The sequence below is a fragment of the Pinus tabuliformis genome, chromosome 3_2 (genome assembly GCF_031772625.1).
Source record: "Pinus tabuliformis cultivar Carrire ecotype Pingquan chromosome 3_2, CPIR1, whole genome shotgun sequence".
NCBI lineage: Eukaryota > Viridiplantae > Streptophyta > Pinopsida > Pinales > Pinaceae > Pinus > Pinus tabuliformis.
In genome coordinates this window covers 163900220-163914038 of record NC_142302.1, presented here as the reverse complement: position 1 = coordinate 163914038, position 13819 = coordinate 163900220, and the positions used below count along the sequence as shown (strand labels likewise).

Here is a 13819-nt window from a genome sequence, read left to right as displayed (position 1 = left end):
TGTTTGTTACTGAAACAATAACCCAAAACCATTCCATGTGTTCATTGGTATTAATCCATTGGCCTCAATATCTGAATCTGTGGATCCCTTGATTAGACTCACCTGGATCTGACGAAGATATGCTCCAAAAATGATCCTGCATGCATGAAACATATCCTCTGCAATATTTTCTTTTGTGCTGCCTCATTTGCTGTTCTCCTTTGTGCTGCCTCACATGCTTTTATCCTTCGCACTGCCTCATAATGGTGGTGGGGATCCAGCATCATACGGACACATGGATCTACTCATCAGGGGCATCTAAATGAAATAAGGCCCCACATCAATGAAAACATGAACCACCATACACTTCCATAACAGGCATGGCTTTCAGGACTCTTATTTATATTGTGTATACAAGCGTTGTTCAGGAAAGGGACCATATCTGGGTCTCTGGTCATCTGTGGAGTAATGAGATGTCACGAGTAAACATCAGGAATAACATAATTTCAGGTCAATATAAATTAGATAATCACTAATTTATCCTAAGTGGTACTGTTTATGATACTTGATTAACTGATTATCATGCCATACACATCTAATTTACTTTATAACTTGTGACATATGATAACCATGGAATACATAATTACTTAGATAACTACATGTCTAATTTCAATATATGTATAACTTTATAAGCTATACATTTAATTTTTTTTATATAAATTTTATTTTTTAATAATTATAAGAAAATATATTTATATCCTTTCTACCTGCCATATCTGCATGATGCATCCTAGAATTTGAAAAATCTGGGAGATCGTATCTGTATTTGAATCCTTGTAACATGATATACGATGCTTGATACTTATTAATTCAAGATAAGTGAAGAATATGGGAAACAATCTATATTTAGATTCTAGAATACTCATATTTCTTTGGGTTGATGAGCAAATGCCATGCTTGCATAATATTGTATTATGCAGCCAAATGAATTCTCACAGATCTCCTTTTGCAATAGGTGACTGTCTTTTCTGTGTAAGAGAAGATTAATCCTGTACCTCCCTGTGTTAGAAACACATCAGGAAATCAATCAAGCTGTAAGCTACTTGATATAACTCGTGGAGACACAGATGACTATCTATGGTCATGTTACTTGTTGACCACTACTGGTCAACTGCCCATGCAGTACACCTCCTTTCTGTTGGCAGAGAGGGGTAGCTCCTGAGCGACATGTCCGTGCCAGCCTACAGGCATCGACAGCTTGATCATTTTTGTTGTAAACCCAGTCTGCATGTATAAGTTGTAAATAATCTAAGCAGATCAGAGTCATGTATGTAAAGTTGCCTAGGTGGACCTAACTTTCTAATGATGATCTGCGTCCCGGGAGGTTTTTCGTCTCACCGATCTACGATCGGCAGAGTTTTCCTTCAAACCTGACCCCAAAGCCGGGATGGATTTCGTCATCAGAACTTTAGGAGAATCTTATATGTTAATCTGCTAGATTATAGTTGTGTCGCAGAACTGGGTGTTCTATGAGGGTCTGTATTAAATGGGTTCATCCCTTTGAGATGTAAATTGTAAAAATCATGATGAAGTGTGTCTTGAGGGTTGAAAATGTTGTAAATCCCCTCCTGAGTCCTAGGTCCTAGGTCCTAGGTGATGTTTCCAACGGCTTAGTTTGATGATCCATCTTAAAATGAATTAAAAATTTAAAAAATGAATAAAAATAATAAAATTAAAAAATAAATAAAAAATAATAAATAATAAAAAAATTAAAAAAAACATAAAGCAAAAACCCTAAGCAATAAAATAATAATATTTTTGTGAATGCATGCAAAAATAGCTTTTTTAAATAAAATCGACGGATGAGATTAAAGGATGTCTTAACTCTCATCGACGGTCGAGATCGCTTCAACATGGATCACCCAAAACTAGCCGTTGGGATCATTTCCTTTATATAGGGTCTTAGGGGGTCATTTTAGAGTTTAGATCTGATCTGTGAGTCTGTACTGAGAAAGCTCTCTTGTAATCTGATTTTCTGATTAATAAAAAAGACTTTGGGGTTCAAAACTGGCTGGTGTTACTCTCTGGAATTGCTGTGAGATTTTCATTTTTCTGCATATTTCAGTTTTCAGCAGTTAATAATAGCTGGTTTTCAGAGTATTGTGAGTACAGGTATCTTGCTCACGTGCTAGGGTTTGAATGTTGTAGGGTTTCTGGAATAATGGCAGGTATCTCCATTATCTCTTGAAATCTAGCAGCATTTCTTGCCCTCATTACTGATGTTTGCTTGAGGTGTGCAGGAAATCTTCAGGTAAAGGGTATTTGTGGGCGTTTGGGGAAGTTCTGGGCTGAACCAGCCGACTCCCACAGGCTTTTCTTTGCAGAGCCTAGCTGATTTTGGCCCTGGGTTAAATATTAAGAGTTTATTTCCTGTTTTACATGAGAGATTTTTCTTTATTTTCACAGTAAAGTTCAAAATTCTGATATATTGAAAATGTTACTGCAATCATGGTTAAATCTGGCTGTTCTGGAGCTGTAAAATTTTGATTTTAGGTAATTTTGAAGGGTTTTACTCCAAAATTCTGCATATATCTGCCAAAATCTTGTTGTCGGTCTTTTCAGGGTTATCGTACTGCTGTCCTGAGAATAAAGCGTCTCTGGGGAATTGGCATAAGGGTGAATTGTCTCGTCACTGAGTAAAAAAGAAAAATCATCAGATTCAAAACAAAGTCTGGCAACGATACTCTGTTGCTCAGGTAAGTTCCTAAACGTTTTACAAATTTTTTTTATTTTCCTGCTGGCAACGCAGATCATTGTGTCATTATACGCCCAAAGCTATTTCCTCAAGGTTGTCAAACGCTTAACCTGTGTAGGGTTTTGTTTTTTATGTCTGCGATTTCCTCAAATTTGAGCCCTCCACGTTAATTTTTTTATGTATGCTTTCATTACTGGAGCCACTCAAAACACTTCAGATCTGCGTCAAGAACATTTGCTCGAACTGTTCAGAAGTACTTTGTAACTGCTTTAGTATAGATTCAACTCCAGATCTGCATTCTGTTCTTCAAGGTTCCAGCATTTAAACAATCCACCATACACCGAATTCTGATCTGATTACCATATGCATTTGAAATTTCACGTGGTGGGCAGTCAACGTTCAATTTTGGCATCTCGGCTTGCTGTATATGTGTTTCAGCTCACTGTGAATGTCGATTTTGTACACACAAGAAACTCCAGAGGTCTGTAATACAAATCCCTATAATAGAAGCCGCTGAGATAGCGTAGTCCAGAAACCGTGGCCCAAAATAAACCCATAAACACTCACAGATACTCCTCAAGCTGCAGGCATTATTGATAACATTCGCACCAGAGGTTTTGACTCGCGTCCGCGTGCAAAAAGGGATCAACGTCGAAAGAAATTTAAGTGTCCAGCAAGGAAAAGACAAACGTTGGACTTCAGTTACATTTCAGGGGCACGCATTCAGTATCGTTTTCCATTTTTGACAGCCAGCGTCTCAAAAAATCGACCCGTAGGCCTATCAAAACCCCCGCCGTCGAAAGACTGAAAATCGTGCTACAGGGGCTTCGCTTGTGGCTGTTTTCGTATCAGTTTTTCTCTGCTTGGGTTATGCGTAGGTGATAGCATTAGGTTAGGGTTTTGTTAATTCTTGGTTATTCCTTTATATTATGAAAATCAACAAAAAAAAAAAAAATGTGTGATTCCGCCCATTTTTAGTTTAACGTAGTTTTTATTTGTTTTATTTAAATTTTAGTTAAGTTACATTTAGATTTAATGTTTTATTGGATTGTAACTTATTTAACTTTTAGTTTTGTATTGTTTTATTTTATGTTCTAGATTTTGGTATTTTAGATCTTAGTTAGATTTAGATTTTAGTTTAAATAAATCTTAGGATTTTTTAAAATTTTCATTTTACTTATATAAAAAAAAAAAAAAAGAAAAAAAAAAAGAGGAAATAAAAGGATTTTATTTTGGCTTGAATTTTAGGCTTTGTCTCATTTAGCATTTAACATAGTTTTTTTTAATTTTGTTATGAAAAAAAAAAAAAAAAAAAAATAGTTTAGTTTTAGATTTATTCTCTTAGATTTGCTTTTTTTTAGACTTTGTTTAAAAAAAAAAAAAAAAAAAAAAAAAAAAAAAAAAGCATAAAATTTTCTTTTCTTTTTTTTGGTGGAGAATTGCTCTTACCACCTTCAGTTGCTTATCACTGCATATCTTTCACGCTGAGATCTGAGCACAAAATAGATATCTGGTTTCACTGTTATTTAAAGCAATTTATTTCTCTTAGTTTGCTGGATATCGTTATTTGAAGAGCTTTGTGGTTTTACTAGATATTTAAAGCATTGCTCTCTTTATCTGATAATAAATGATTGCTGTCCGTGGTTCATGTTCTTATATCATCTAGCTAGTAATCATTTAGATCTTTTAAGGCACTGGTCTGCTCAATTCATCAAATCATTTTAGTGCTTATCTCAATCGTGCATCTCGTCTCCCAGCCCAACTGTTTGGCAGTTGGCCTTCATCACCTCGCAGGGTCTACCCCCCTTAGCCGCGGGAGACAGGCTTAAACGGAGGGATCGGGGATCAGAGTGACAACCCCCGATCTGAGCGTTGTCGTGTCAATCCGCGCGACAACATTACTAAATTGAAAATGATGAAAAGGCATTTGGCACTTTACTTCGATTTTCCTAGTGTTTTTTCTTTTGAAGGGTCTGAAAATGTACTTTTACACCCAACCCCCCCCTCCACCCCCCCCAAAAAAAAAAAAAAAATTTAGGATATATACAGATCACACTTTGGCTGTGTTACCACACAATCTAGCAGGGGCCCTAGGAGAGGTACTTAAAGGACAACTACTAGACCAAATGGAAACAATGGGACAAGGACCCACTGTCACCTCAATGGATGTCCCCTGCTTTTTAGGGAATTTCACCAATGGGAGGAGTCCCGATATGGAGGATATCACTAGGAGGATAAGGTCATTAGTAAGGTACAATGTAATATTCCCAATTAATTAATTTTGTTAAGAAGAATTTCCATTTTTGTAATTGTGATTTGGTGAACACCAATTTTGGCCCACAACTTAGGATAATGGATAAATCAAAGGAAAATTTAACTTTTGGGTAAAGAGAGGGACCCAGTTTAGAGTAAAGGGGAAATTTTGAAGCTAGTAGAAGGTGCGGGCCACTCCATGAGGGAATACGCACTCATTGGAGAGCTCGACTTGGAGTGAGGAGGAGGGAAAAAAGAATTTCGATGGGTGGAGCTGTAATATTCCTAATGGAAATATTAAGTGAAATATCAAAAACATGTACAAGCATCATCTCATTCAACCAATATAAATTTCTGGAAACATTTCACAAATAGACACAAGCCATATGCCTGCAACTTGCTGACCCGTCTTTGCTGCCTGTCGTTGAGGCCTTGCTGCGCCTTGAAATGACGAAGATTGTTGTGATCAGTCTTAACCCTAAACTTGTTGCCCACCAAACACTGTCGGAATTTCGCCAATGCATGCATGATGGCCGACATCTCCTTGTCATATATAGAATATGACCGCTCATGTGGTAAGAGCTTCCGACTCTCGAAAGCAATGGGGTGCCCATCCTGTGATAGAACTGCTCCAACTCCCTCCCCGGATGCATCACACTCCACAGTGAAGGGCTAGGAAAAATCCGGAAGTGCTAAAACCAGACAACTGCTCATCACCTCCTTGAGGCGATCAAAGGCTGCATGTGCCCCATCAGTCCATGTGAAAGCCCCTCTCTTGGTCAAATCTGTCAGGGGTGCTGCCAACTGTGAAAACCCCTTGACAAACTTCCTGTAATAAGTGCATATACCCAAGAAACCCCTCAGCGCTGTCACATCTCTGGGTACTGGCCAATCAATTTTACAGTTTGGCATAAAACTGCCGCTCCTCTAGAATACGCAGCACCTCCTCTAAGTGCTAGAGATGCGCCTCCCAAGTCCTGCAGTAAATCAAAATATCGTCGAGAAAACCAGCACAAATCTCCTCAACTGCCTCAGGAATGTTGAAAATAGTGTAACTAGGTTCGTCTTCATAATGTCAAATCTTGTAATGATTAATGTTGTATCAAGAAATTTTTTATATTTTTGCTTGAGACATGGGTTTCATGCTCAAGAAGTTTCTTGGTCTAGTTGTGGCTCCCATTAAGAGCCTTAGGTTGAGTCATGTAAAATGAAGACAATCATGTATTGTTACACTTGTAAATGTAATTATTGTAAGTCAAAAAGTCCTTCTAGAACACCAACGAAATACCCCAAAATGTACCCACCGAATTGATGCAAAGAACTCGCTTGAAATAATTTATTTGGACAATTCTGGAAGCCTCCTATTATGTCAGCCTAATCAAGGGATCACGTCGGCCTAGAGATGAGGAGGCAAGCCTATATATAGGCAGCATTGATACCTCCTCACCACACATTCATTCTCACTCATTCATGAAGAAAAAGCGAAGTGAAGGGCTCGAAGAAGAGGTGGCACAGTCAATGAGGAAGTCTGTTCCCTCATCCGAGTTCATCAACAAGTTTGTTCACATGTGTGACATTCTTATCTGATATAGGGCATCACCTTGTATGAGCATGTTATTGGGTTAGAGGTCTGATCTAGAAGCAGTTTGGAGGAAGTCATTGCCAAGGAGATCGAGGTCATAGAAGGGCTATAGGAGCCCTAACCCTCCTCGCACGTGTGTCTACGTTCTGAAGTGGATGGTTCTGTTCTTGCTGCCCCATAATAGTCACTCTTTCAGCATCACGAAAGCTCACATCGAGCTCAAATGAAAGGGTTATAATATGTGTGATTAGTCTACAAGAAGAGCGAGGATAAGAGAAGGCTAGATGAGCATATCCTAAACCATATTTGCTGATTGTCATACTCTTGTTGCAGACCTACTACGCTGTTCAGAATGGCAGAAGGAAACAACTTGTTTGGGTACATTTTGGAGGTATTGTCATTTTGATGTTGGAGGCATTATTGAGTCAAAGTTTGGGTCTTGGAATTCATCAATAAAGATTCTATAAGAAAGAGTTCAAAGTGTTTTTCCTCTCACGATTTGGAGAGGTTTTTGCCCTGGCTTGGTGTCAATATCTTGTGTACTTGTACATTGTTGATCTTCTTGTTTGGATAGCTAGTTGATGATAATAACACATGTTAAGAATAAGAAGAAAAACCTAAGGAAATAATATCTCAAGCAGTAATCATAGTAAAGAGAAATTGAATATTTAAATTGCCCTAAATTTCTCAACATGGTATCAGAGGGTGGTTCTACAAAGGGCGTGAAGAAGATCATCTCCCTCATGAAGAAATTGGCTAGCCTCGGATCAGTTGTGTCAAGTTTCATTGGTCTAAAGATCAAGCAAGTATGGGTCTATTTGATCTCCAAAATTGATAGATCTACAAAAGTTGATGGCTTATTCTCCGCACTCTCAGGCACATTCCAAGATGAGAACATTTGGGTAATAGACAGTGGAGCTTCGAGGCATATGATGGGACATCATCACCAACTCAAGACTCTCTCCAAGGGAAAGCCCTCCTATACTGTGGAGCTTGGTGAAAACAAAAATTATCCAGTAAAAGGCATTGGATCTACCTCCATCAAGCTGGAAGACGGAAGCAACATTCATCTCAACAACATCCTTTATGTTCCAGGTCTATGCAAAAATCTTATTTCTATTTCATCTTTAGAGGAAAAGGGTGATAGAGTTGCCTTTATAGATGGAAGAGTAGTTGTTTGGGCTAAAAGATTCAAGCATTGAAAAAGCTAGAACTATTAGTGTCCGAGAAGGTAGATTATATAGATTGGCTTCTCCTGTCAATCATACACTTGTTCATATTGAAATTAGTCCATGTGAATTATGGCATAGAAGACTGGGTCACCTTTACGAGAAAATTTTTCCAACCCTAAATTCCATAGTAAATGGAATCCTGAGTCTCAAAGAAGAACATGAAGGTGTATGTAAAGGCTGTGTGCTGAGCAAGATTGCAAAGAAACCATTTGGACATAGCACATCTCGTGCTCAAGAGATAGTTGATCTCATACACTCTAATCTCTATGGTCCCATGACCAAATCTCTTGGAGGACATCTATACTATGTCACTTTCATAGATGATCACTCCAGGAAAACTTGGGTTTACCTTCTTAAATCCAAGGATGAAGTCTTTTCAAAATTTCAAGAATTCAAAGCTGAAGTGGAGAGTCTCATAGAAAGAAAGATCAAGACCTTAAGATTTGACAACAGTGGAGAAAACACTTCGAAAGAGCTTATAACCTTCTGCAAGGAGGTTGGGATTAAGAGGGAGCTCATAGTTCCATATAATCCTGAGCAGAATGGAGTAGCTGAACGGAAGAACATGGCCATAGAAGAAAGTGTCAAGGCAATGCTTCATGACCAAGATCTACCAAAATTCCTATGGGGAGAAGCAACGAAGACTGTTGTCTATATTCAAAATAGAAGTCCCCACAGGTCTCTGAATAATCAAACTCTCGAAGAAGCTTTCACTGGAAAGAAACCTAATGTGGACCATCTTCGAATATTTGGATGCCCGATATATATCCACATTCCCAAGGATAAAAGAAAGAAGCTCGATCCGGCAAGCAAGAAGGGAATATTTGTGGGATATAGTAATTCATCCAAGGCTTACAAAATCTACATCAAGGAAGGACATCAAATAGAGGTAAGCTGAGATGTAATCTTTGATGAGAATATTGCATTCAAGAAGTTGAAAGACATTTCATCCGATTTCAATGAAAAGGATCTTCCTATATTTGAGGAAGAAGTCAATAAAGAAGAAGAAGATGCTCATTAAGAAGATGAAGGTCCAAGCGAACCTATCACTATCCCTGAAAAAAGGAAGAGACCTAATTGGTTGACCTCTACACTTCAAGATGTTGAAAGACACTAGGCAAGTGGCAAATTTAGAGAAAGCAAGAAACCTAAAAGTACTCTGGTTATGTAGCCTACATGTCAAAATTGATACAAGATGAACCATCCACATTTGAAGAAGCTTCCAAGCACTCTGAATGGAAGTCTGCCATGAATGAGGAATACCAATCTATAATGAAGAATGGTGTTTGGGAAATTGTTCCTAGACCGGAAAACAAATCTGTGGTAACCTTGAAATGGATTTACAAGATCAAGCATGCTACGGATGGGAGCATAGACAAATACAAAGCCAGATTTGTGGCTAGAGGTTTCTCTCAAGAAGAAGGAATTGACTATGAAGAAACCTTTGCTCCTACAGCAAGATATACAACCATTTGTTCACTAATTTCTCTGGCAGCATCCATGAAATGGAAAGTTCATCAAATGGACGTAAAGACAACATTTCTGAATGGAACCATAGACGAAGAAGTCTACATTGAGCAACCTTTGGGATTCAAAGTCAAGGATAAAGAAGGCTATGTTTGCAGGTTGAAAAAGGCTTTATATGGCCTCAAGCAAGCACCTAGAGCATGGTATGCCAGGATGGATGCTTATCTGCAAAGACTGGGCTTTATCAAAAGTTCGACTGATCCCAACCTCTACATCAAAGTGGTAAAGGATGAACCTGTCATCATCTTACTATATGTAGATGATCTTCTACTAATAGGTGTAGAAGAACGTATTCAGGAATGCAAGAAATAGTTGACTACAAAATTCGATATGAAGGATTTGGGATCCATGCACAATTATCTGGGACTGGAATTATGGAAAGAACCCAATGAGATTTATTTGGGTCAAGGGAAGTATGTAATTGAAATTCTCAAGAGGTTTGACATGATGGAGTGCAAGCCTATGACGACTCCTATGATTACAAACTTGAGACTGTTAAGAAACTCTGAATCCAGTCTGGTGGATCCCACAAGGTACAGGCAATTAATTGGATCCCTGATGTACCTGGTAAATACTCGGCCAAATATATGTTTTGTAGTGAATGTTCTCAGTCAGTTCCAGATGGAGCCTCGTCATGATCATTGGGTGGCAGCCAAGCATATACTAAGATACTTGCGAGGAACCATATATCACTGCCTAAAATATGAGAAAGGAAAAGATGTACTTTTGACAGGATTTACTGATTTTGATTGGGGAGGCAACGAGAAGGATGGAAGGAGCACTATCGGAGGATGCTTCAGTCTAGGATCCTTGATGGTCTCTTGGATGAGCAGGAAGCAAGAGACAGTTGCCTTAAGCAGTGCTGAAGCCGAGTATGTAGCAGCATGTGAAGTTAGCCGGGAAGCGATCTGGTTGAGGAAATTGTTATCTGACTTGTATGCAGAACTATTGGCACCCACGACTATTCATTGTGATAATACCAGCTGTATAAGACTGTATGAGGACCCAGTGTTTCATGCGAAGACAAAGCACATAAATAACAAATATCATTATATTTGGAAGCTGCTGCAAGATGGTGTGCTAAAGCTAGAGTATGTTCCCACCGATGGGCAGACTGACGACATATTAACTAAATCGCTTCCGAACAAGAAGCTGGTGTATTTTAGAGACAAGCTTGGTCTAGTTGATTTGTCCCTATTTGAGCGGGAAAGATAGACACTACATTTCTGTCTTTCGAGAATGAAGAAGAAATGGAGGATTGAGTTATCATCTGGCATCCGACACTCTTTGAGGATGTGGTAGGGCATCCAAGACAAGAGTGGGAAAGAGGACTGAATATCTTGAAGGCTCGGAACCCAAGATGAGAATAGTCAAGGTGGGTATGACCCTAAGAGAGACAATGATGAGTGTGTCTATAAGTCATTAGTCTTGCCAACATTGTGCTTTGATCTATTTGAGAGATAGAGTTGTTAGTCAAGGCCTTGCTATATAGAAACAATGTTGGTTGAAATGATGCTATAACAAATGGATAACTAATCCAACTCTTTGCTTATGAGAACTCTTGTATTGAGAATATCCATGTATCATGTATGTATGAATACTTCCCTAGTTAAGAGGGAGTGTTGAAAATAGTGTAACTAGGTTCGGTCTTCATAATGTCAAATCTTGTAATGATGTAATGTTGTGTCAATAATTCTTTTATATTTTTGCTTGAGACATGGGTTTCATGCTCAAGAGGTTTCTTGGTCTAGTTGTGGCTCCCATTAAGAGCCTTAGGTTGAGTCATGTAAAATGAGGACAATCATGTATTGTTACACTTGTAAATGTAATTGTTGTAAGTCAAAAAGTCCTTCTAGAACATCAATGGAATACCCCAAAATGTACCCACCAAATTGATGCAAAGAAGCCGCTTGAAATAATTTATTTGGACAATTCTGGAAGCCTCCTATTATGTCCACCTAATGAAAGGATCATGTCGGCCTAGAGATGAGGAGGCAAGGCTATATAAGGGCAACGTTGATACCTCCTCACCACACATTCATTCTCACTCATTCATGAAGAAAAAGCAAAGTGAAGGGGTCGAAGAAGAGGTGGCCACAGTCAATGAGGAAGTATGTTCCCTCATTCGAGTTCATCAACAAGTCTGTTCACACGTGCGACATTCTGATCTGATCTAGGGCATCACCTTGTATGAGCATGTTATTGAGTTAGAGGTTTGATCTAGCCTCAGTTTGAATGAGGAAGTCATTGCCAAGGAGATCAAGGTCATAGAAGGTCTAGAAGAGCACTAACCCTTCTCGCACATGTGTCTACGTTTTGAAGTGGATGGCCCTATTCTCGCTGCCCCAGAACAGTCATTCTTTTGGCATCACGAAATCTCACATCGAGCTCAAATCAAAGGGTTATAATATGTGTGATTAGTCTACAAGAAGAGAGAGGATAAGAGAAGGCTAGATGAGCCTATCCTAAACCATATTTGCTGACTGTCATACTCTTGTTGTAGACCTACTATGTTGTTTAGAATTGTAGAAGGAAACAACTTGTTTGGGTACATTTTGGAGGTATTGTCATTTTGATGTTGAAGGCATTATTGAGTCAAAGTTTGGGTCTTGGAATTCATTAATAAAGATTCTGTAAGAAAGAGTTCAAAGGGTTTTTCCTTTCATGATTTGGAGAGGTTTTTTCCCTGGCTTGGTGCCAATATCTTGTGTACTTCATCTTCTTGTTTTGATAGCTAGTTGATGATAATAACACATGTTAACAATAAGAAGCAAAATCTAAGGAAATAATATCTCAAGCAGTTATCATAGTTAAGAGAAATTGAATATTGAAATTGCCCTAAACTTCTCAACATGGAAGACATGGTTCATACACGACTGGAAGGTAGCCAGAGCGTTGGTCAGCTCAAATGGCATGACCAAGAACTTGAAGTGCCCATAATGGCACTGAAAAGTTGTCGTGATCCCTCACCCTGATCTGGTGGTACCTCGAACGCAGATCTATCTTAGAGAAGTACTCGGCTCCTCTAAGCTCATCCATCAACTCATCTATGCGTGGGATGGGGTACCGGTTCTTCAGCGTCTTCCGGTTGAGGGACTGGTAGTCAATGCACATGCGTAAGGTTCCATCCTCCTTCTTCACTAGTGCTACTAAAGAAGTGAAGGGACTGGAACTTGGCCTGATATGACCCAATGCCAACAACTCTTTGATGGTCCTTTCAATCTCATCCTTATAGGCCTTAGGATGCCTATAAGGGGTAGTGACCACTGCCTGCATACCTGGCTCCAACTCAATGGTGTGCTCAATCCCCTATCTAGTCGTTGCCCTGGTGGAATATCCCCAAACACCACTGCATACCTGTCCAACAAGGCTTGTATGTCTGGAGGTGGTGGTAGGTATATCCCCCAACCTTTGAAATCCTTAGTTTCACTACCCATGCTAGGTCCCCATGTCGCAGATCTGTCTCCATCTTATGCACTGAGACTTAACAGTTTTCAGGAATTCAGCAGACTTAACAGTTTTTAGGAATTCAGGATCAATGGGATTGTGGCATTTCATTAGATTATATCAAGTATGAAGGTATGCGATTAGCATTTAATCAAGAGCACCAAGCCCTATATGTAACCTAGTGTTGGTGGTGTTAATTATTGAACTCTTTTGTCACGCGGCACGCCCTTAGCAAAAAATTACCTTTCAATCAAGTCAAAATCATCGATCAAGCATGTTAAGCTTTTTCTACCATATTTTAAGTCTTGAATTAGGTAGTTTGATCAAAATTGGGCAATGTTGACTAATATCCCTAGACAATCGAGGTAGAGGCAAAAGCTAGACAAGAGGAGAAGAATCTAGATTCTAGATGGTTGATGCATCTAAATGGTTGATGCTCGAATAATTAATCATTAATGTACAATGGATGTTATATCTATCTTGAATTATGCAAAAATATGCATGTTTTCATGTCTTCTACAACTAATTTGGTATTTGGGATGTTTGTTTTGAGTATATATATATATATATATATATATAGATAGATCAGACGCTTCGCTTGCTAGATTTTTGGAAAATGACGCTTCCACATCCTCGCTTCCAAAAAACGTCCCCTCTTCGCCCCCACTTCGTGCAACATTGTCTCAAACCCTTGGGATCCTAAAGGCCCATTTAACCATACTCCTTGTTGCCTGCCTACTAATAACAAATGGATGCTTGATCGCAATTCCTTTGTTATTGGTACTACTGAATGAGAATTCCCTAATTTTAGGCCTGCTATACCTAGAGTTTCTAGGGTTGTCTTTTCTGATTCCTTTAATCGTCGAAAGAGTAGCATTAGTTGTTATCCTATTCATGATTTCGGATTGAATAGATGGACTAAGACCCTTGCTTATCTTGCTTCCTTGCATGAGGCTATAGCAACATGAACATGGCATAACTAGATGGTCAATTGTCGAGAGGGTTTCCCTTTCCTAACAATTAGGTTGAGCTTCAGATTCTGCA

The 13819-nt window shown here is 38.9% G+C and overlaps 1 protein-coding gene across 2 annotated transcripts in view; it reads left to right on the top strand.

The window, feature by feature from the left end:
* Nucleotides 1-13819, top strand: part of TPR8 (Tetratricopeptide repeat (TPR)-like superfamily protein) — a 386981-nt gene that overhangs the window by 306488 nt on the left and 66674 nt on the right. The window lies entirely within an intron of this gene.